This window comes from Apodemus sylvaticus, chromosome 15 (assembly GCF_947179515.1).
Source record: "Apodemus sylvaticus chromosome 15, mApoSyl1.1, whole genome shotgun sequence".
Classification (NCBI taxonomy): domain Eukaryota; kingdom Metazoa; phylum Chordata; class Mammalia; order Rodentia; family Muridae; genus Apodemus; species Apodemus sylvaticus.
The window spans coordinates 37,713,452-37,737,193 of record NC_067486.1 but is presented as its reverse complement, the minus strand read 5'-3'; positions in this window follow the sequence as shown (position 1 = coordinate 37,737,193).

Below are 23,742 nucleotides of genomic sequence, written 5' to 3'. Positions count from 1 at the left end.
AGTACTATATTGAATAGATAAGAAGAGAGTGGGCAGCTTTTTCTGGTTTTAATGGAATTGCTTCAAATTTTCTTCCATTTAGTTCAATGTTGGCTATTGGTTTGCTGTATATTGATTTCCTATGTTTAGGTATGGGTCTGGAATTCCTGAACTCTCCAAGACTTTTATCATGAAGGTATGCTGAATTTTGTCAGAAGCTTTTGCAGCATTTAATGACATGTGCATGGGGTTTTTCTTTGAATTTTTTATGCAGTAGATTGCATTGATGGATTTCCTTATATTGAACCATCCCTGAATCCTTGGGATGAATCCTACTTGATTTTTGTGAATTATTGTTTTCATGCATTCTTGGATTCAGCTAGTCAGAATTTTATTGAGTATTTTTGCATCAATACTCATAAGGAAAATTGGCATGAAATTCTCTTTCCTTGTTTGGTCTTTGTTTGGTTTAGGTATAAGCATTATTGTGGTTTCAGAGAATGAATTGGATAATGTTCCTTGTATTTCTATTTGGTAGAATAGTTTGAAGAAATTAGACTCCATAGAATCAAATAACCTTATTAAAAAGGGGATACAGAGCTAAACAGAGAATTCTCAACTGAGGAAACTCAAATGGCTGTGAAGCACCTAAAGAAATGTTCAGAGTCCTTAGTTATCAGGGAAATGCAAATCCAAACAACACTGAGATTCCACCTCACACCAGTCAGAATGGCTAAGATGAAAACTCAGGGGACAGCAGGTGCTGGAGAGGATGTGGAGAAAGACGAACAGTTCTCTATTGCTGGTGGGATTGCAAGCTGGTAAAAACCACTCTGGAAATCAGTGTGGTGGTTCCTCAGAAAATTATACGTAGTACTACCTGAGTACCCAGCTATAACCCTCCTGGACATATACCCAGAAGATGCTCCAACATGTATTAAGGACTCATGCTCCAATATGTTTACAAAAGCATTATTTATACTAGCCAGAAGCTGGAAAGTACCCAGATGTCCTTCAACTGAGGAATGGATACAAAAATTGTGGTATATCTACACAATGGAGTACAATTCAGCTATTAAAACAACAAACTCATGAAATTCTTAAGCAAATGAATGGAACTAGAAAGTGTCATCCTGAGTGACGTAAACCAATCACAAAAGAACACACATCGTATGTACTCACTGATAAGTGGATTTTAGCCCCAAAGCTCAAATAAACAAGTTACAATTCACAGATCACAGAAAGCTCAAGAAGAAGGAAGACCAAAGTGCAGATGGTTTGGTTTTTTGAGAAAGGAAACAAAATACTCACAGCAGCAATTATGGAGACAAAGTGTGGAGCAGAAACTGAAGGAAAAGCTACCCAGAGATTGTTCTACATGGGAATTCATCCTTTAAAAAGTCATCAAAAGCCAACACTGTTATGGATGACAAGAAGCACATGCTAAAAGGAGCCTGTTACAGTTGTCTCCAGAAGGGTCCTCTCAGAGCCTTACAGATACAGAGGCAGAGGCTAGCAGCCAACCATTAGAATGAGCACAGGGTCCCCAATAGAGGAGTTGGAGGTGGAGCAGAAGGGGTTTGCAGCCCCATGGGAAGAATGATGATGTTGGCCAAACAGATGTCTCAGGGCTTCCAGGGACTAAACCACCAACCAAGGTGTAAACATTGTTCCAGCCAAAAGTGCAACAGAGGAATACCTTGTCAGGCATCAGTGGGAGGAGAGTTCCTTGGTCATATGAAGTCTTGATAGATGGCAGCGTTGGGAAATCGAGGGAAAGTATATGTGGGAGTGGGTTGGGTGGAGGTTCATCTTCTTGGAGGCAGGGTGTGGGGGGATGGGTTGGGGGTTTTCTGGGAGGGAGGAAACAGCAAAAGGGTATAGCATTTGAAATGTAAAATGAAGAATATATTCAATAATTTTTTTTTAAAAAAAGAGAAAGGATCTGTATACTTGAAAGTCTTATATGTGAATATTCATTCTACAGTTAATGTACTTCTTTGAGAAGGATTAGAAAGTGAAACCTTATTGTAAGAGATATGGCCTTATTGGAAGAGGTGTGTCACTGGGGAGTGGCTTTAAGGTTTCCAAAGTCCACTCAAGTCTTGCTTCCTCTCTCTTCCTGCTGTCTTCTGGATAGAATGCAATTTCTTAGCTACTGCTCTAGAACCATGCATATTTGCCTGTCGTCTTGCCTCCTGACATAATGGTCATAGACCTACCTTCTAGAACTGTAAGCAAACCCCAGCTTAATGCTTTCTTGCCTTTGTCATGGTGGTTCTTCACAGTTATACAAATAGAAAAAAAATCAATAGGAAAATAATTCAACAGGTATCACTCTATTTGGAGAAACATCTATGTAAATAAAAATATCTAAGCTAAATAGTTAAGCATTCATTGGAATGTAATTGCTTCCCTCCTTGAAAGAACTATCTTTCATTGGTAATCTAAAGATAAATTTCATGTATTAGTTTTATTATGAAATTGGGCTAACAGAATTTATTCTTCATTTTTATATTTGATGTTATTATTTACAATATATAAATACAAAGAAGCTATTGAAGAAAAAAAATGTGCTATCAAAATTCTCCTCATTCAAATGAAGACAGTTTCTAATCAGTTGAAAAAGCTCTACTTCCAAGTCCATGAAGGTGAAACAATAGTGTCAGTTACTGTTGCAATTGTGTTTTCCTTTCTGCTTTGAGAATGTAAATGCAATTTTAATACCAACATGTGATGCAAGTTAATACATCAGCTGTTGTTCTTTATCCTAGCTAATTCAATAATAATGACAGAGACAAAGATTTATTTAGTCAAGCTTTATGGCAATACCTGAGCAATCTATTAATCTATTTTAATCCTCTAAACTAATCTGGTTAACTCCTAGCTGAAAGTTCCCATAATACTTGCACTTAGAGCCGTCCATGCTTCAGTGGAACTCTGATGGTCTCTGCTCTACTTCCTCCTAGTGGTTCAATATGACTGACTCATCTCTGTCTCTCTCCCTCCTCTCACTGGGAGACATCACACCCCACTCTCTATTCTGCCCAGTCATTTGGTGATCAACATTTATTAAGAAGGCAGAGAATAAATGGTAAGCATTGTTTACACAGAACTGAGACAGGCCATTCTTTACATATAACAATGCCAGATTGTCCAGATTGTAACAAAGGATGAGAGCAGAAAAATTGGCATTTGAGTAACACAAAGATAAAGTTTACACAATGTACAAAAACATTATGCCTATAAATACCAATGACTTAGAAGACACATATGGTGAGGAATTTCCCAGTTAATTTTAGCTATAACTTTTACCTTAATAATGCAAAAGAATTAGAAGCTAAACATGCTTAGGAATTTCTTGATTAACCTCTATTTTAATATTTACCTAATATTTATATGATAATATTCTTTCATTTTATTCTTTTATTTTTTCTTAAAGTATAATTCAAAGAATATTGTCATTAGTCATTCTTCTACTTAACCATGTGGAGTTTCTCAATTATATTGCTCAGTTTCCATATATCCTTTTTGTTCTCACACAGATATCCAGAACCTTCTCTCATTATCATTCTTCAAATCTTTAAGTCTTAAGTAACAACAACCCTATGAACTCTATTTGCAAAATACCTTGTCAATCACTTTTCTAAATATTTCTGTGAAATTGATTATTTTGCATTTGGTAAAATCATATTATATTTATATTTTGTAATGATTTTATCAAATATTAAAAGAATTGAAATGAAAATGATCATTTTACCAAAATAAGTTTAGAGATTTAAGGCAATTCTAATCAAAATCCCATATCATTTCTTTTGAAAATAGGAAAAAATTATGGAACCACAAAAGACCTCAGATAGCTAAAACAATCCTGGACAAAAAGAAAAATGCAGGAGAGATTACTGTTCATTATCTTAAGATATCCGACAGAATGATAATAATAAAATGATATATTACTATCCCCAAACAGATGTTTAGACCAATTGAGCAAAAGTTAAGGCACAAACATGAGTATGCATAATTTCATCTATTTAATATTTGATAAAGGTGTTAATAATAAGAACAGGGGAAAATAAAATATCTCTAATAAATGATTTTAGGAAAATTGGATTTCTATATGCTAAAGAACAAAATTAGAGCTGTATCTATTAGGTTTCACAAAATAAATAAATAAATAAATAAATAAATAAATAAATATTATTTGTAAAATGGATCAAAGAGTTAAATGTAAAATCTGAAGGAAGAAAACATAGGTACTTTCCTACATGATACAGTTTTAGGAAAAGACTTTCTGAATAGAAACAAACTTTGAAAGAATTATGAATAACAATGGAGATGTGGACTTAATGAAATATATACCTTTAACATAGCTAAAAAATCAACAAAGTAAAATGGCATCCCACAGAATTCGAGAAAATCTTTGCTTGATTTGTATTTAACAGAAGATCATTTACTAGAACCTATAAAGAAACCCAAAAATCAAAGAATAAAAAAATTTTCTCACTCACAAATTGGTCAAGAGACATGTACATAGAAATATAAAAATAAGAAATTACTAGATAAAAATAACTCAAAAATAGTCTTTATCCCCCAAAATCATGGCAATGCAAAGCAAGAGTAGTTTAAAATGTCTACTTTCCCTAGTCAAAATGGTAAAGAACAACAAAATAAACAACTACAAAAGCTAGAGACTGTGTGAGCACACTCAGTGAGGTGAGGTTGGCAAACTCGTGCAGCTACTGTGGATATCATTGTGAATTTTTTTTCAAGAAAAGCTAAGAATAAATCTAAAATCTGACCCAGCAGTACAACTCCTTGGCACATGCTTAAATTATCTGACAATCCCTCCATAGAAATTACTTCAGCCACCTTAATTTCTATTTGTTCACTATAACTAGGAAATGAAAACAACTTATGAGTCTATCACTGAAAATGCATATACAAAATGTGATTCATATGCATTATAGAATATAATTCATCTATAAGCAAAATTACATCATCAACTTTGTAGGTGAATGGATGGGATTAGAAAAGTTCATTAGGAATTATGAAACCCAGAACTAATAAGCAGTACATATTCTCTCTCACTTGAGACACCTAGCTTCAAAAGTTCATATAAGACAACACAGTTTGGAATAAGAAATCATGCTATTAATTATATACTTAAAATTATGTTTAAAACCCTATGATACATATTATTTGTATATACATGCACAATATAAAAATTTTCATCTGCACTGAAAATGCTCACTCTGAGAGCCAGAGACCATCTAACAAAAATTTCAGACCCAGACTTCCTCTGAGTTGTTGTTCAGACTTTTCCAAGGAATTCAGAAAATATAGATGATTATTCTATTGCCCATGGTGGCCTCACAGAGGTAGAAGGTAAGTACCTATTGATGGAGATATAATTTACACAGAGCCTAGAAGAACTGAGATGGAACAGATGTGAATGCCTCCTCCCTCCCTGGTATTGGCCGTTATGACGCCAGAAAACACCATGAAAACTTCAAAGGAGGAAGGCAACTAACAATCCTATTCAGTTATCACACATTTGAACAGTAACAATCACCAGCACACTACAATAGCATTCTGGGTATAGTAGCAGCACACATACCTTAACACTAACTATCAGCTCTCTAACTGGTCTTGAAACTCTTTCAAGAAAGGAAACCATCCCTGGTACTGGAAATCTAGCCATGGGTTCAGTGCAAGTGAAGTTATGTATATTTGATATAGAATTAATCTTCAACTACCATTTTAATAAAACAGCATAATACCAAATGTCAAACTGAACTTTTGCCCTTGTACCCACAATAAAGTAAACTTCTCACTCCTTATAAAGGTTTTTATTTTGCACCAGATGGAGACTGTTATAGAAAACCATAATCATTAAAATGTAGAATTATGGGACCAACGCATGGGATACGTTTATAAAACACTTCACACTCAAGGTTGAGAAATTACTGAAGAACAAGGGTCAAAAAATTATAAGCCAAGAGGATCATGGAGTTTCAAGTAAGATAGTAGGTTTTGGTAATGTTAGAACAGAATCTACACCCCAAAAGAATTGCCCCAAAAGAATTGCAAACTGAATAAGTATAAGCAAAGTAGACATGCCAAAGTGTACACATGAAAGTCCAGAGGGTCTCAAATTTACACAAAGAACTACTGGAAAGTAAGGAATGCTAAATGGGAGAAGTACTATTCCCCAAAGAGGATCACAACCAAATAGTCTTAAAAACATACACATGAGTAACATTTTACTGATGAGGATTTTATCTTGAATAAAATGTGTGAATACATGCATATATATTAATATATATGAAAATGTATATGCATGAATACATATCTATGTATATAAAGAAATTAATATAAATGTATATGCATGAATACATATCTATATATATAAAGAAATTAATATAAAGAATGACAATAAGATTGAAAGAGGAAAAAGAAAATGGGGATATATGGGACTATAAGTGAAGTAAAGGAAGAAATAGTGTCAATTATCAATTCAGAGAATGAAACAACACATAAACATAAAATATGATGATGTATTAAATATATTAATCTAGCTTAATTCTTATAGATATATAGTAATCATTTAAAGAAATACATTTTCAGTTCATGGTCCAAAACTTTTATTAAAAACAATTTGCTATATATCTCTCAGACTGGTCTATATCTTTTTCTGTAAATCAACAAATAGTTCTATATTTGATTACTGATTCAGGGCACCCAATATTAATGTCATATTATAATGCTTCTAATGATGTATGTTCTATAAAACATATGATGTAGTGTTTGTTTTTTTGCTTCTATGTAAAATATATTTTTCTATCTTTGTGGAATATTATTATTTTGATTGAATTTTAATGAAATTTATAGATATCAAACTGTAGCTGCCCGTGGCCACATGCGAACCGGATCCCTGAAAGAGAATTCTGGGGGTAACAGGAAGGGGGCGAAAGAGAAATGAGTCAAGAGGACAGTTGCCCATAGAGACTGACTTTACTATTATTTAGCCAATATATATAGTCTTTAGAAAACCACCCTGCTCCCCAAATGGCCGCGAATTCCTTAGATCTTTTTCTTAGCAGGTTGCCTGCTTCCAGTCACACAGGTTTCTGCTGGTCTCCAGGTGAGACTGCCCTGAGGCGGCCTTGGTAGTTAAGGTGAAAGTGGCTGTATTGTTCCCAAAGGAACAAGGAGCCAGAGGGAGATAAGGGGGGGGGGAGGGGGGGAAGAAGGGTGGAGGCTGTAGGCCAGGAATGTTGCAGCTTGAATAGGCCGGAGATAACACCAGCAGAAGAGTGGGGGCTGCCAGTCAGCTCAAAGCTGTGGGGGAAGGGACATCAAACTGTAAAAAGTACAGTTTGACAATATTCATACTTTTAAACTATCAAATATACATCTTGTGTGTGTATGTACTTAAGGTTCTAATCAGTTTTTTTGTTATTGCCAGAATACAGATATTTAACTTGGTTCATTCTATTTATTGAAAAGTACATTTTGGAGCTGATACAGGTGGATTGCCACATCACTGTTATTTCAAATAATTCTGTTTCTATGTAGCAACATGTAAATAGTTGTTAATGTGTTGGTTTCTTTCTTTTTCAACTTTTACAATTTTCTTTATTATTTTTAATAGGTTTTTTTGTATAGTCTTGTGTTTCTCTCAGATCTTAGAATAAAAACTTGTAGTTTTTTTCCTATTCAGTATTATGTAAGTAGTTGATTCATAGATAGTTTTTATTAACATGAGGCATGTTCTTGTATCACTGATTTATCTAGCATCTTAATCATAATGATATATTATCAATTACACAGCATATTTTTACTAAAAGAGACTATTGTGTAGATTTTGACTTTTATTCTCTTGATGCAATAAGCATCATTTATTGATTTGTATAAATTGAAACATCCTTATATTATTAGTGTATATCTCACTTGCTATTTAAGGAATTAGCCATTCATTAAATGTATTCAGTTTACATTTAATGTGGGCTGAACCACCCTACAATAATTACCAGGAAAGATAATCTCTCATAGGCATGGGCACATGCAAGTTTAATCAAGGCAATTCTTCAACTAAATTTTTCTCATCTCAGATGCCTCAGGACTGTGCCACATTGACATTAAGTATTTAAGCAGAACACTTTATTGAGGATTTTTTCCCTCTGTGTGTTCCATTGTTGTTGGTTCTTTTTTTCGGGTTTTTTTTTTTTTTTTTTTTTTTTTTTTTTTTATAATTTTGCCACCAGAATAGGATTGGTTATTGTTGTATGGATATGTAATGATCACCAAAGTTAAGAATAAAATATTGTAGACTTTGGTAGACAATGAACTGTGGTTAAAGATGTATTCTCCTGACATTGATAGGAAAGATACAACACACACACACACACACACTCCATAGTATATATACTGTGTATATATATATATATATATATATATATATATATATATATATATATATGCAGAGTAATGATTTGCTTGAGGCAAGAAGGACATTTAATTCAACTTAACTTAGGAAGCCAGCATTGGTATATACTTTTACCAGAGTCTGACATTAGGTAGATTTTTAGACATATTTAACCACAGCACAACTTTGGAGAAAATGCTTAAGCCATGACTACATGGAAAATCTTTGCAAAGTTAATTTTTTTGCAAAGTACATGTGACTACTTCCCCCCAAAAATGAGAAAAATGCTCATAATAAAAGCTTGGGGGAAATAGTTTTAGATAAACATAATAGTCTAGGAATTCATGTGATACCTGACTCTATAGACAACATAGATCTCCAGGCTATTAACTACATCCATTCCCAGTTTTCTAGGCAGAAACATGTAAACATTTCTTCATTAGGAGACATGGCTGTATGCTTAACATTCTTGGTTTCCCAATATTTATCATTGAGCAAAAAGACATTGTACCCTCTAAATCAATATTACCCATTTCAAATTAATATCTTGAGATATTTAAGATGATCCACTGATTTTGATTTAAATGGCTAAGATTTAATGAAACCTTTGGAATAGTAATAGAAAATGAATGTGGTTACTCCTTAGGCACTCTGCTACCGTCTCTATTATTTTGTGTAGTTGTCTGGTTTAATTTTTTCATTTGCATTTTCAGGAGAGTTTGTTGTCTACTTCATAAGCTAAAAATATGAAATAATCATCATTCCATAAATTCTTTGATTTAGGGAATAAATACATTCCCATCTGTAAGATTTGAGACATCAAATTAACTGTCAAAAATCTGAGGCTAGTGTTTTAGCACGCTACTATAGTGAATAAATTCTAAGCACTACAAAGCTATAAAAAAGTGACCATTCAAATACAAAAAGCAAAGCTCTCTTTTCCTCTTTTCTAGGTAGCATAGAATGGAAGCCTTGTGCTCTTTGGTGAGGGTCCAGTTGTCCATCTATGAGTTATGTATAAACACAACTACTGAGGATCTAAAAGAATTCTATCCTTTTAGAAGGATAAAATACTGCTACAGATAGAGTTATTATATGTGATAATTTTTATATTACCTAACTTGTTTGAATATAAATGCACATTTACAGCAACTAAAGTTGGTGCAATTGATAAATGAACAAATGTTAAATAGTTCTTTAAAACAGTTCATCTAAAACATTAGTTGATATACTTTCTGCAATAAATTAATAAAACATCATGACTTCAATTTCCCACTACTGAATATTTACCTTCATGACTGATTTTACAATTTTTTATTATAAACTCTTGAAAATCACTGATTGTAGGTTATTCTTATGAATGGCAATTAATTTAATACCCTTTGTAAATTGGATATTTACTAATAATGTACAGAAATTAATTCTCTCCTAATTTGAAATATCTTTCTTTAATTGTCAAACATATAATGTTTGTAAAAATACATTAATTTTAGTGGTACTATATCATTTTTCTTTCCCCTTTGTCCTTCCAGACCCTTTCAAGTACTTCTTTAAACCCTTCCATTTTTTCCAAAAATTAAGATGCCTAAACTACTTTGGGGTCAGCAAGACATTATTATATGTCATTAGCACAAAGGATTTCCAATATGGTTGTTGGTATCTATATATAAAAAGCAAGATAGGAAGTAACTACATTAGATTGTTAAAGTTGTCTTGTAAAATTTTCAAAGATAATTATATTTTAAAAATCACTTGCTGTCTAATCCAAATGACTTGCTATGATTTGTATATTAGAATTTGACATCTTTGATAGATTATTCTAAATATCTTCTTTAAAAGCTCCAATTTTGTGATTGATCAATATCTCATTCATGACTAAATAATCTTAATTATAAATTAATTAATTAAAATGCAAATTGATTATTTACCACAAACTGTTGCCTTAAAAGTTATACTTATTTTTACTGAGTCAATGCTTTGAATCATAGTATAGTTCAGGTTAACTATGTTATTGCACAGTAATGCAGGCATCAGTCTCCAAATCTACTTACACTGAACCGACAGGTAGTTATTTAGGGAGACCTTCCACAGGGAGTGATTTGAGTCCCATCTGTTTAAGAACTGGCTGCTAGTGATAGCAAAAGATAGGGAAGATCCATCATTGTAAGTGAGGGATCAATGGCTGAGAGCACAAGTTGAGAGAGTGTTATTTTGTATTGGGGAAAAGTCAGAATGATATTGACCCTTTCTAAGTCAAAAGGAATTGGATTTAAGGGACACAGTTCCTTCTGTGAGTTCTCCATGTACCTTGTTAAAGTCATTCAAACATCAGTTACACAAGACACTTCAAGTCAGTATGTATCATTAAAAAGAATAAAAGTATGACCAGTCAATCCCTCTTCATAGGAATAAAAAAAAGGAAAAAAGAGTCAGTTATATGATTCCAGTGCCTTCTACAACTCTCTAAGGTAAAACATACAATTTTGTTAAATGAACCAGATGTGTACTGCTCTTCAATGGAATATAGTTTGGTCTTGAAACCATGAGTTATATATGGAATGTTTAGGAATTGTGTTCTACGTCAACCTTCTCAAAGAAATGTGATCATGAGGTAAAACAGTCACTCCTATAATTAATTAATAATAAGAATTGTTGCTGCATTAAGCCAGAAATCAGAATCAAACGTTCAATATTGTGTTCTACAATAGAATATCAGTGACTTATCAAGTAATTTTAAATGCAGAAAGATAAGACAATGATGGATCAACTAATATCCAACTTCTATGAAATATCAATCTATGTTCTACATCATAGTGATTCTCAGTAATCAACATATCTCTTGTAGTACTGAATATTCTAAGGACTGAAAATCAGTCTTCTTGGGTCTCTTGACATTTCTTATATTACTAAAGCTCAGTCAACTATAATGCAATGTATTTCTACATTTTTAAATGCTATCAATGTGGAGAATATTGCATTTTTGCTAGTGGTATCATAGCATTACTTCTTATGATTGTGTGTATAAAATATCCAGTATATATATATATATATATATATATATGTATATATATATATATATACATATATAACATGTCCAGTTTAGTTTAAGCCAACCATTTTGATGAAATCTTCCTGATTATTGAATTATAACTAGAATTTTAAGTGGTTCCCCTCAACTCTGCCCTAACTAGAAGCCTCCCTAGAGTTTCATTTAATTATATTTTCTAAATTGCAGTCCTTGAATTCCAACTAATATAAAGTTTAGTATTTTAAAACTTAACACAATTTAGTGGAACCTCATTTTCCTTTGGAAATTTAATTTCTCTTATCCTGCTTGTAATAGGGTATGTTCATTCACTATAACTAGGACCAATACAAAATGATTTGGAATATGTTGTATTTACTATATCTCCAAATAAATGATATACAACAGGAACATTTCCAAATTCGATTTGCAATGAAAATAAATGTATAGTTATATTTAAAGCTTCTGGAATTTTGAAAGCTAATTACATTAAAAGATGCCTATTTAGATGTCAGAAGAAACCTGAATTAATGTCCGCAAAAATAAGGTTCAGGAGATAGAGATGATTCCAAAGTTAAGAAAACTTACTGTTCTTGGAAACAACCAAATGCAATTCTAGTTCAAAGAAATATAATACCATCGTAGGTCTTCTTCAGGCTTCCTTGTGAATGGATGCAAGCAATCTCACACAAATGCGCAATCATTAAAAATAAATTAAAATCAAATAACAGACTCATCTACATTTTAGCTATTTCACAGTTTGTAGTAAATAATCTACAAAATGTTAAAATAGTTCCATATGAAATCTGTAAATACTACTTTAAGCATATTGACTTCTAGGCAGGCAGAAACATTAAAACTATAGTCAGAATAATATGTCAATTTAAAAACCAGAATAACTTAAAAAACTGGACAATGTAAAGAAAGTACATATTTTTAGAAACATTTTTGAATAGGAAATTATATGAAAGTGATGTTTAAAACAGAATGTGAATAGTAGTATACAAAGAGTGAAAGGGCTAGGGAAGAGAATATTAAGGCTAATGATACCCACATTATTCATATATACAAAAGGAAGATCCTATGGAAGAATGATGTATATATGTCAAGAATATATATATCATATATATTTCTTTTAGTGAGCAGTTAACTTTAAGATAAAGACATGAGGAAACATTTTATATATAGATACAGAAATTGTTGCAAATTTACACAATGCAGTACTACTCAGCTTTTAAAATCGATTTGTTCATGAAATTCTTAGGCAAATGAATGGAACTAGAAAATGTCCCGAGTGAAGTAACCCAGTCACCAAAGAACACACATGGTATGCACTCACTGATAAGTGGATATTAGCCCAAAAGGTCAAAATACACAAGATACAATTCAGAGACCATGTGAAGTTTAAGAAGAATAAGATAAAACTGTGGATACTTTGGCCCTTCATAGAAGGGGGATCAAAATATGCATGGCTCACAGACAATCAATCGACTGAGCTTAGGGTCCCCAATGGAAGAGCTAGAGAATGGACCCAATGAGCTGAATAAGTTTGCAACCCCATAGGAGGAATAATAATATTTACAAAGAAGTAACCCCAGATCTCCCAGGGACTAAACCACTAACCAAAAAGTGCACATGGAGGGACCCATGGCTCCAGCTACATATGTAGCAGAGGATGGCCTTTTCAGGCATCAGTGAGAGGAGAGGCCATCGCTCCTATGAAGGCTTGATGCCCCAGTGTAGGGGAAGGCCAGTCCAGGAAAGTGGGAGTTGGGGGGGGGGGTTGATGAACAGGGGGAGGGGCGATAGGATAGGGGGATTTCAGAGGGGAAATGAGGAAAGGGGATAACATTTGAAATGTAAATAACATAAATATCTAAAAGTTTTATTTTAAAAGGACTATAATTTATATGAAACTCTTGGTATAAATAGTTATATGGAGCTAGAAAGGGGAAAATTGTGTTTTGTGATAAAGGATTAATCTTGAATAAGAGATAGTCTCCTATGCAGGCTTTGGGTAAGAAGTGGTAGGAAACTGTACTAAAAAGAACCCAAATAATATAACATCCTTATATACAAGCTTTGGGGTTATTCACCAAGGATATTTTCTAGAATATAAGTAAAAATAGAAGTAGAGTTTTAAAAACACATTTACTTTATAGTAGTAATAGATACCCTGGCTGAAGTAATTTCAAGGGAGAGCTCAGAGAGCTTACTCCTGCTTGATTCATAGTGTTACAAGAAGACACAGATATGTTTGAGGAATGAGGGTGAGTAAGATTTGAAATAATAGAAACAAACAGTAGGCAAACTTGAGACAAGGTTTCTTTTTCCGGGTTTGATTTCATGTACTGCTCTGGCAAATGAGTGAATTAAACATAGTGGAACATGTGCCCCTGTGGCATGGTGGGGTATCTTTTGGGTATTCCCAAGAGTGGTATAGCCAGGTCTTCAGGGAGATCTATTTCCAATTTTCTGAGGAACCTCCAGATTGATTTCCAGAGTGGTTGTACCAGTTTGCATTCCCACCAGCAATGGAGGAGTGTTCCTCTTTTTCCACATCCTCTCTAACATGTTTTGTCACCTGAGGTTTCGATCTTATCCATTCTGATTTGTGTAAGGTGGAATCAGGGTTGGGTCCTAAAGCCTGACACTATTACTGAGACTTTGCAGCACTCACAGAAAGGGACAGAGCATGACAGCTCTCCAGAAGACCCAACAAGCAGCTAAAAGAATCAGATGAAGATATTTTCACCCAACCAATGTACAGAAGCAGCTGACCCCTGCTGTTGAATTAGGGAAGGCTTAATGAAGCTGAGGGCAACCCTATATGAGGACCAACAGTCTCAATTTATCTGGATCCCCAGGATCTCTCAAACACTAGGCCACCAAACAGGCAGCATACACCAGCTGCTGTGAGGCCCCTAGTACACATAAAATAGAGTACTGCTGGGTTTGTGTTCATTCAGAGATGATACACCTAACCCTCAAGATTCTGGAGGGCCCAGGGAGTTTAGAGGTTCGTCGGGTGGAGGTGAGGACATCCTCGTGGAGCTTGGTGTGGGTAGGTATAGTATGTGGAACAGTGAGAGAGGGTGGACAGGGTTTGGCTTGGTGAGGAATAAAATATGGCATGTATAAAATAATTAATAAAAACATAAAAATGAAAGAAAGAAGGAAGGAAGAAAGAAAAGAGAAAGATAGAAAGAAAAGGAAGGAAGGAAGGAAGGAAGGAAGGAAGGAAGGAAGGAAGGAAGGAAGGAAGGAAGGAAGGAAGGAAGGAAGGAAAAAAGGAAGGAAAAAAGGAAGGAAAAAAGGAAGGAAGGGTGTTCTTCATTCGCATGCTTCCCCTGGCCTGTAATTGATGAGTCTCTTAGTCTGAATTAAAGTGAATTAAAGCTAGACTGGGACCTGAAGACCCCCATAAACATTTCTTGATCAAAAGTGGCAGTCTGAGTGGCTGGAATGATGGCCTAATGTTTAAGAACTGCTACTACTCTCTTTCAGAGCACCTGGATTTGGTTTCCATGACTTACATGGTGGCTCCCAATGGTATAAAACTATAGACCTAGAGGATCTGCCACCTCTTCATACATCTATGATGTGCACAAACATACAATCACACACACACACATATACAAAAATATATAAAAGGCATTATATACATTTTGTGTTGTTGGTTTCTGTTTTAGGCAGCAGTCTGAGATTGCCGAAGAATGTGTGATTGATGTATGTTAGGCTATCCGTCTATAAGCAGAAGCTTAGTGTCATAGACTATCTGTACACATGAGGCACTCAGCAAGATCTTGCTTGCCTCATGTCACAAAAAGCAATACCTAATTAGAACACATTATGATTAAACCAGGAAAGAGTGGAGTATGTGTGTACTATATGTACCAGTTTTTAATGTGGCTCCCATAAGTCACATAGATTAATATATTTCCATGTCTGTTAACCCATGTCCTTTTTCCAAGACATTTTTCACATATCATTGTATTATCTACTTTATTGACTGACTTTTCTTCATTCTCAAATATTTGAAGTATGTGTTAAAATGTAAGGTAGTATGCATAATAAATTTTCTATAAGAAATTTATAATTTTATTTCTAAATCATAAATATTGACATCTATCCCAAGAAAGGATTTTTTTAAAAAAATTACCCCACTTAAATTATTGATGCCTTGATATTTTTCTAAGAGTGATAATTTAAATTTTCAATGGATTATTCTTGCACCATCCATCCATCACTAAACATTCCCACTATGTTCACCAATTAATACATATGTATATAATCACACACACAGAGGTGTTACAAAGAAGTGAGTATAAACTTTGCTGTAACATTAGGTTTCTAATAAATTAAATTTCATACATATTTTAACACCAAATCAAAATTCATGTGAAAATATTATACTATGTATTTGTGCTGTATTACCTGTTTCCAGACGACAATGATTATACATTACAGATACATTGAAATTGCACCAGGAGTTTTGACTCAAAGGTCATACATTTCTCTAACCACTTCTGAAGCCATTCTACTTTAATACCCACCACCCTCATTACTCTGAAGAACAAAGGGCTTGAGCCAAAGAGTGTCCAAGACTAATACAATTAATTCTCGATGCAAGTTCCCGGTCCACAGTGAACACTAAAAGGGTCTCCAAGTAGTAATTATACCAGGCAATTATAGAGAAGGCTCCAATTACATGATATTCACAGGGAGCATAATTTGCATCATTTAAGACATTGTTATCAATATTTAGAATCAATTTATGTAAATTTGAACATCTATATTTTGAAACTTGATTATGGGCCGCCTACACCCTTAAAATAAATGCTTCCATTTGGGAAACAGAAATCATTCACTTCCTGTCCTGTCATCTGAAAATGCCTGGCTTTTGTAAATGAATTTGTCATACATAATACAGAAAAAACTTTTTTGCTTCTGTCAGTTATCTTTGCTGGAAACCTCCATCTTTTCCATTGCATTTCTTTCTAAGTGATATTTGTATGTCCAATATTTAAAAAAGAAAGAGAATTATATATGCATTTTGTGCACTCCCTTTTATTCTTCCCTATCATACCAATGAACTTCTTACTGCCCTTGTGTCCCCCCTCTTGCTTTTAAGTGTCTCTCTCTCCTCTCTGTCTCTGTCTCTCATTCTCTCATTCTCTCTCTATCTTTCCTTCTCTGTCCCTGTGTCTCATACACACCTACACACACATGCACATACACACACACATACATACACACTCACACATATACACCATGTAGATTCCTCTTTCATGTATAAATGAGAAATATTGATTTTCAGCAGTTTTGCACCTGCAAGTCTTATTGTATTTCATGTGAAGCTATATGGTTGAATGTTGCCTATGCTCTACATTTTTAAATAATTGCATCTCAAGTGGGTAATTTTGATCAGCTTATAGTTACTCCGTGTTTATACATATGATTTTCTTTTCTATTGTGATTATTTTGGGGGGATTTTGCACTTTAGTATATTTGATTTTTATTTGTTTTTAATTCTTTGAAAAATCCACTAATGCACATAATGTAGATGAGCATATTCACCTCACATTTTCCCTTCTACCTTCTCTGCCTTATACCCAGCCAGAATAATTGATATCTCAAACTCTCTCTCTCTCTCTCTCTCTCTCTCTCTCTCTCTCTCTCTCTCTTGCTCTCTTCTTCTCTCATTTGTCTTTACCTCTTTAATAAACTGTCCACCCTTTTAGTGCTGTCCACATGGGCATGACTGTGGTGCCATCCTCTGAAGCATAGTGCATATGGTGGTATTCACATTCCCAGAGAATATTGATGGTCTTTCTCTAAGCATCTATGAGCTACCAATGACTCTTCAGTTTGTTATGGTGCTTGATGAGTTCTTCCTTCACCCATGACTGAGTTCTGGATGGCTTGACCTAGTGCAGGTTTGGTTTAGATAACAACAACTGTTGAGAGTTCATGAGCTCATTAGCCACATACTGACTGAAAGACATTTCGCAGCACTTCCCATATCCACTTCTTCTTACATTATCTCTGTGCCTCTCTCTTTCTTTCAATGTTTCCAAAATCTTAGCTAGGTCATTGAGATGTGTGCTTCTATTCACTGTTTCTGTACAGTGATTTATTTTTAAATTCATAGGTTTCTTTTTTTGACTATTAAGATGATCATTATTTTATTCAGTTTGTTGTTCTAAACACTTTACAGACACTACTAAAGGTTATTATTTTTCGTGGTAATTCTAAACAAAATTTGTCTGCTTAATTTTTTAATAAAAGTTATTAAATGTGTTTTACTTTGTTCCTTACTATATGTGAAATTTTGATAACATTAACTCTGGCAACCTATGATATGTTATTAAATTTAATTTGATCACCTTCTATTCACAGAATGAAATTATTGCTACAGAAACTTTTATTTTAATATATTTAGCTTCAACATACTCTACTGCTATGTATTTCTCTACGGCTTTGTATGTCTCAAGATCTTTGTTATTATTTCATTTTTCCTTTTTTTTATTCGATATAATTTTTTATTTACATTTCAAATGATTTCCCCTTTCCTAGCCCTCCACTCCCCGAAAGTCCCGTAAGCCCCCTTCTCTCCCCCTGTCCTCCCACCCATTCCTTCCCACTTCCCTGTTCTGGTTTTGCCGAATACTGCTTCACTGAGTCTTTCCAGAACAAGGGGCCACTCCTCCTTTCTTCTTGTACCTCATTTGATGTGTGGATTATGTTTTGGGTATTCCAGTTTTCTAGGTTAATATCCACTTATTAGTGAGTGCATACCTTGATTGACCTTTTGAGTCTGGGTTACCTCACTTAGTATGATGTTCTCTAGCTCCATCCATTTGCCCAAGAATTTGATGAATTCATTGTTTCTAATGGGTGAATAGTACTCCATTGTGTAGATATACCACATTTTTTGCCTCCACTCTTCTGTTGAGGGATACCTGGGTTCTTTCCTGCATCTGGCAATTAAAAATAGGGCTGCTATGAACATAGTAGAGTATGTATCCTTATTACATGGTGGGGAATCGTCTGGGTATATGCCCAGGAGTGATATAGCAGGATCTTCTGGAAGTGAGGTGCCCAATTTTCGGAGGAACCGCCAGACTGATTTCCAGAGTGGTTGTACCAATTTGCAACCCCACCAGCAGTGGAGGAGTGTTCTTCTTTCTCCACACCCTCTCCAACACCTGCTGTCTCCTGAATTTTTAATCTTAGCCATTCTGACTGGTGTAAGATGAAATCTCAGGGTTGTTTTGATTTGCATTTCCCTAATGACTAATGAAGTTGAGCACTTTTTAAGATGCTTCTCTGCCATTCAAAGTTCTTCAGGTGAGAATTCTTTGTTTAACTCTGTACCCCATTTTTAATAGGGTTGTTTGGTTTTCTGGAGTCTAACTTCTTGAGTTTTTTATATATATTGGATATTAGCCCTCTATCTGATGTAGGATTGGTGAAGATCTTTTCCCAATTTGTTGGTTGCCGATTTCTCCTCTTGATAGTGTCCTTTGCCTTACAGAAACATTGTAACTTTATGAGGTCCCATTTGTCAATTCTTGCTCTTAGAGCATACGCGATTGGTGTTCTGTTCAGAAACTTTCTCCCTTTACCGATGTCCTCAAGGGTCTTCCCCAGTTTCTTTTCTATTAGCTTCAGAGTGTCTGGCTTTATGTGGAGGTCCTTGATCCATTTGGATTTGAGCTTAGTACAAGGAGACAAGCATGGTCAATTCACATTCTTCTGCATGCTGACCTCCAGTTGAACCAGCACCATTTCAAGGCCCATACCTAAACATAGTAAAAGCAATATACAGCAAACCGGTAGCCTGCATCAAACTAAATGGAGAGAAACTTGAAGCAATCCCACTGAAATCAGAAACTAGACAAGGCTGCCCCCTTTCTCCTTATATTTTCAATATTGTGCTTGAGGTACTAGCTCGGGCAATTCAACAACATAAGGTCAAAGGGATACAAATTGGAAAGGAAGAAGTCAAACTATCATTATTTGCAGACGACACGAAAGTCTACCTAAGTGACTCAAAAAACTCCACTAGAGAGCTCCTACAGCTGATAAACAACTTCAGCAAAGTGGCAGGTTATAAAATCAACTCAAGAAAATCAGTGGCCTTCCTATACTCAAAGGATAAACAGGCTGAGAAAGAAATTAGGGAAATGACCCCCTTCACAATAGCTACAAACAGTATAAAGTATCTTGGGGTGACTCTTACCAAACATGTGAAAGATCTGTATGACAAGAACTTCAAGACTCTGAAGAAGGAAATGGAAGAAGACCTCAAAAAATGGGAAAACCTCCCATGCTCATGGACCCGTAGAATCAATATAGTTAAAATGGCCATTTTGCCAAAAGCAATATACAGATTCAATGCAATACCCATCAAAATCACAACTCAATTCTTCACAGAGTTAGAAAGAGCAATTATCAAATTCATCTGGAATAACAAAAAACCCAGAATAGCTAAAACTCTTCTCAGCAACAAAAGAAAGTCTGGGGGAATCAGTATCCCTGACCTCAAGCAATACTACAGAGCAATAGTGTTAAAAACTGCATGGTATAGGTACAGTGACAGGCAGGAGGATCAATGGAACAGGATTGAAGATCCAGAAATGAACCCACACACCTTTGGCCACTTGATCCTCGACAAAGAGGCTGAAAACATCCAATGGAAAAAAGATAGCCTTTTCATTTTTGCTTTTTTACAGTCTTTATTTCAATAAGAAAGTTGGAAATGACCACTGTTTGAAACATTTTGTCATGTCTACTAGAATTTTTAGATTTCTTGATCCCAAGTACAATGATTTTAATAAACTAACAGGTAAAATTATCATGATATGACATTGAGATGTCTTACTTGGTAATCTTTTCACTGTCTACTGCTTCCATGGGAAGACTGACTGTTACAGACTGTACATTCTTAATTATTCCAATAATATCAGATTTCTTTCTGTCCTTATCATATTGCCTTTGGTTTTATGATGCATTAAAAAAGCAAAAACATCACATTGTACCTCAAAAACACACATAATTACTGTTTGTCCTTCAAAAATCAATACCATTCTAAAATATGATTATAAATTAATATTCTGCCACTTTTATCAAAGCACCTTTGCCCTTTGTATATTTATATATTTTGGAAAGATAGATTTGAACAAGACTCTTTGAAGACCAAAATCCTCAACTAAAATGGAAATTGGAAGATGGATGTGTAGAATAAATGTAATAATTATGGTGGCTCCTGGAAACAGTGCCTTTGAAAGCATTTTTTTTCTTTTCTTCTTTTCTTAGGCTCTCCATTCATTTACATCTCAAATGATATCTCACTTCCTGGCTACCCCTCCACAAGCCAACTATCCCACAACCACCCTCTCCTCTATCCCCCTTTATCTCTATGAGGGTACTCCTCTACCCACCCACCCTCTCCTGCAGGACTCCTTCAGCATCCCAGCTGAAGTTGTTCTTCTATGGGGTTGAAATTGCCCTTAGCTCCTCCAGTCCTTCTACAAACTCCCCCAGAAGGGTCCCTGAGATCACTCTGATCAAATGATGATGTATTTACCACCATCCAGTCTATATTGGTCATTTTCTGGCTGAACCTCCCAAGGAGAGGTCATAAAAGGTTTGTGTCAGCAAGTGCCTCTTCACAAGGACAACAGTGCTGGGTTTTAGTCTCTGCAGACAGAATGGCTCTCCAGGTGAAGCAGTCCTCTTAGGGCCCGTCCTTCAGTCTCCGCTTCATTTATTGTACCTCTTCTTCCTTTGGACGGGAACATTTCTGGGTAAAAAACTTTGAGATGGGTGTGTGGCCTCATCCCGCAAACATGGGTCATGCCTATCTACTGCAATGGTCTCTACAGGTTCTCTCTCCCATTCTCTGCTAAAAGCATCCTCATTGGGTCCTGGGAGCTTCTCATTTCCCTGGTGTCTGGGACCCTCTAGTGAGTTTCCCCAATTCCTCATCCTGCCCTGCTATAAATGTTTATGAGATTTCCTGGTACACTAACTTCTCTCCTGTTTCCTACAGTACCTGATACTGCTCCCCCTTATTTGAACCCCCTCCTCTCTTCCTTCAAGGTCCCTCTTCCTTCCATCTCCCATGATCATCCTGTTCCATCCTCCATGCAAGACTGGAGCATAAACACTCTGGTCTTCCTTCTTCCTAAGCTCTATATGGTCGGTGGGTTGTATCATTGTGAGTTTGGGGGATAATATCTACTTATCAGTGAGTACATACCATATGTGTTCTTTTATGTCTGGGTTAGCTCACTCAGTATGATATTTTCTAGTTCCATCAACTGTTTCCTTTTTTTCAATTTTTATTCAACAGCAAAATCATTTACTTTATCTTTGTTGCAAATTTTATGGTTTAGTTATAGATGTTTTAAATTTTCATTTCCAAATAATAATGCTCAAATGTCTTCCTGCTTTCTATCTTTGTCTAGTTTTGTGCTGTTCTTTTAGGTTTATGACACATTAGTTCATCATCTGAGGTAGTTTTTAATTTAAGCAATTTAAAGAATTGAGAGACCTCTCTACAGTTGATAATGAATACTGAAATTCTAGATGACTGAATCTAGCCTTTAATAACACTCACTTTAGTAAGCACAAAACTTCCTGTGACTCCAGATATTCCCAGGGCCTCAATGGGCATCTGTTCTTTGTTGCACACACACACACACACACACACACACACACACACACACACACACCACTTAAAATCATAAAAAATAAATTAATAGATTATTATCTATTAATAATTGACTTAAATTTATCCTAAATATTATTGTTGTTAAAATTATCTTTAAAATATTTAGATAAACCTATACATTCTTTCTAGAATTTTAAAGATCCACATTTCTACTCTTATCAGTGTACTTTTAATTTTATTTGTTTGTGTAATTATTTTTGATAAATGTAGATTAATTTGTATTTTGGGAGAGAATCATTTTACCAGCAGAAGGCCTATATATTCCCAGGCCAGATATCATCAATTCTTTTTACCACCTATAGTAACATATTATTGTTAACATTTTATTTAATTAAGAATTATTTAACTGAAATTAAAGTTATTATGAGGCATCAGATTTTAAATTTATATTCATACCAGAAGGGAAAGTTAATTGTCTCATCTTTGTTATATTTGAATAAATAAGTTTTTTCTCATTAATTCAGTATTTTTTCTGTTTCCTTGAAGCAAATTACTTGTATATCAAGTAATTTTATAAATTTATTTTATATGCAAGTATATCCATATAAAAGATTTTATGTATATGTGCATAGCAAAAACTCTATTGGCTAGAGATTCATGGGTATGAGTTCAGTTATTTCCCTCTGTCAATTTCTGCCCCCGATAGATTTTCTTTTTGTTTTTAAGATAGAAACTCTTATTAAATCCAAAGTCAACTACTTTGGATAAATTTTCTATATTCTTTACAGCAAGCTTTCCATCAATCACAGGAGCAACTTGTCTCTTCTGTCCCATATTGCAATGCTAGGTTTACCAGCACTCATCAAAATGCAAAGGTTCGGCAGAGTTCTGGAGATCCTAACACATATCCACAATGCCATCATACTTATACAGTAGGCATTTTAACAACTGGTCATTAAAGTTAATACCAAATCAATATAGATAGGATATAAAACTATATTACATATCGTTAAAAATTGTCTAAAATAAAAACTTGTTAGTTTTCCAAAGAGAAGACTGAGGTGAAGGGAGTAACAGTTATTCTGTTATTGGTAATAGTGGGGATATATTGCTTTAGAAAGAATGAAAGAAAGAAAGATAGAAAGGAAGGAAGGAAGGAAGGAAGGAAGGAAGGAAGGAAGGAAGGAAGGAAGGAAGGAAGGAAAAAGAAAACAAAAAAATGAAGGTAAAACAGGAGAAGAAAAATGTAGAATCCCTTCTGGAGATATTAAGCTCAAGCAAGAATTTCAAACTTCAGAGTATGGGAACAGTTTTAAGATAATACTACAACAAATATGCATTGTAATTTCAGCACCAGAAAAACAAATAGAACACTAATGAGAACAAGAAGAAGCAATGGGTAAAGGCAGCAATATTATGTGACCAAGAAAGGGGAGAAGTATTTATTTTAATATATTAAAATGAACAAGTATACACAACCAAATATATTTCCAACAACAGACCATTTTGAATTTAATGAAGTAGGACATGGAAGTGAAGAAAGCTTACTGGGTTAGAAAAGTAGGAAAGGTACTTTATACAAAACTTTTGCTTTTGATCTGGGCTTTATGAATCATAATAGTATTC